Below are 2,500 nucleotides of genomic sequence, written 5' to 3'. Positions count from 1 at the left end.
GACAAAATCTTCCTGTGGATTACAATACATCAGAGAAACCGACGCCTTCACGTCGCTCCCCATCCTACACAGTGGAGTTTTACAAGCCTTTTGCTTGGTAGGACCAAAGACAGCTTTTGTCCTCTCGCCGGGAACTCGTGGCAACACAAAGTTTTGTGATGACTTAGATACAATTATTCTGACACGGATATCGGTCCAAAACAAGCAAGTATCGGCTCGCTTTGGAAAGCTCCGATACAGGCAGTCTTGCTTGTGCAAAACACACGATAAGCACACCGGGTTGCTCTTCTGGACGATTTTAGACAAGTCATTTACAAAAGGTAAACATGCCAGGCTATAGGTTCTAGCAGCTACACGACAGCTAAGCACACAATAGCACACGAGCTAGCCGTACGTAATATGTGTCTTTAATTGAGCAATATTGCATTTTAAAACAGGGTTAGAGTTAAAAACCTAACCCTTTAGTCAAATCATTTACAAAAGGTAAACATGGTACAGGCTACTAGGAGCTAGCAGCTACACGACAGCTAAGCACACAATAGCACACGAGCTAGCCATACGTAATATGTGTCTTTAATTGAGCAATATTGCATTTTAAAACAGGGTTAGAGTTTAAAACCTAACCCTTTACTCAAATCATTTACAAAAGGTAAACATGGTACAGGCTACTAGGAGCTAGCAGCTACACGACAGCTAAGCACACAATAGCACACACGCTAGACTTAAGTTATAAGTGTCTTTAATCAAACAAAATTGCAGTCTAACACAGGATTAGGGTTAGGTTTAAGTTTTGAACCCTAACCCTTTTAGTCAAGTCATTTACAAAAGGTAAACATGGTGAGTGTACTAGCAGCTACCCATCAGCTAAGCACACAATAGCACACAAGCTAGCCATACGTAATATGTGTCTTTAATTGAGCAATATTGCATTTTAAAACAGGGTTAGGGTTTAAAACCTAACCCTTTAGTCAAGTCATTTACAAAAGGTAAACAAGGTACAGGCTACTAGGAGCTAGCAGCTACACAACAGCTAAGCACACAATAGCCCACGCGCTAGACATACGTTATAAGTGTCTTTAATCGAACAATATTGCAGTCTAACACAGGATTAGGGTTTGGTTTAGGTTTTGAAACCTAACCCTTTTAGTCAAGTCATTTACAAAAGGTAAACATGGTGAGTGTACTAGCAGCTACCCATCAGCTAAGCACACAAGCTAGCCATATGTAATATGTGTCTTTAATTGAGCAATATTGCATTTTAAAACAGGGTTAGAGTTTAAAACCTAACCCTTTAGTCAAGTCATTTACAAAAGGTAAACATGGTACAGGCTACTGGGAGCTAGCAGCTACACAACAACTAAGCACACAATAGCACACACGCTAGACATACGTAATCAGTGTCTTTAATCAAACAATATTGCAGTCTAACACAGGATTAGGGTTAGGTTCAGGTTTTGAACCCTAACCCTTTTAGTCAAGTCATTTACAAAAGGTAAACATAGTGAGTGTACTAGCAGCTACCCATCAGCTAAGCACACAATAGCACACAAGCTAAACAAACGTAACAAATAATTGTACCGTGTAAAATACCACATTTGTCAAAATAAGTGTGAAATAAATGTAGTTGCATATTACTTACACATTCAAAATCTCCCAAGGTGGAAGCGTATTATAAAACATTCAGTAACAAACGTGTCCGCATCATTCAACTTATTGCGTCATGTGTTTGATTTGTATCAAATAATTACAGTTGCATATTACCTACACCGCCAAAGTCTCCCAGGCAGAAGCGTATTCAAAATTTTCCAGTAGCAACCGTGTCCGCATCATTCAACTTACTGCGTCACGAGCTTAGTTTAATGACATATTGTGGCCACTAGGTGTCGACAAAAAAACTATTACCAACTTAAGAACAGCATAAGTCCATTCCAGATAGATAATAATAAATAACTTGAAGTAAATTCACTTGATCAAACCTTTTGTAACACTCCACTGGAACACGAGTACGTAGAATTCCTGCTGATGGTATCGGCTCGATATCGGTGTATCGAGACTGCCCTACTCATTATTGTGTTTTTTAAACCCTTTTTAGGGCCGAGGTGCAAAAGAGGCTCCATCAGGACCAGAAGTTTCCGTGCGAGGTTGTCGGAAGCTGGAACACCTGGTACGGAGAGCAGGACCAAGCAGGTCTGACTTGAACACGTGTAGTTTTGTCCAAGTACTAATCATCCTCGTTACTACATGCGAGTACTAGGATTGTGTTAGTACTCACTACCTTCTCCTAACCCATGCTGTCTTTAAGTATGAAGCGGCGTGGTAATTTGTAGTCACGACAATTCATTAAGTTAAGCTCATGATGCAGGAAGTTGAATAATGCGGACACGTTTGTTACTGAATACTTTCTGATAGGCTTCTCTGTCTGGGAGACTGTGTACTAGTGTTGTACCGATACCAAAATGTTGGTATAGGTATCGGTTACAAAATATGTTTAGGTACTTTT

General features: G+C 40.0%; 1 pseudogene; it reads left to right on the top strand.

The window, feature by feature from the left end:
• The window catches only part of LOC133632351 (protein NipSnap homolog 1-like), a 302,488-nt pseudogene that overhangs the window by 292,254 nt on the left and 7,734 nt on the right, over positions 1-2,500 (top strand).

The sequence above is a fragment of the Entelurus aequoreus genome, linkage group LG17, assembly GCF_033978785.1.
Source record: "Entelurus aequoreus isolate RoL-2023_Sb linkage group LG17, RoL_Eaeq_v1.1, whole genome shotgun sequence".
In the NCBI taxonomy this organism is placed as follows: Eukaryota; Metazoa; Chordata; class Actinopteri; order Syngnathiformes; family Syngnathidae; genus Entelurus; species Entelurus aequoreus.
Note: the sequence above shows the minus strand (reverse complement) of the source record. Positions and strands in the feature narration are given on the sequence as shown.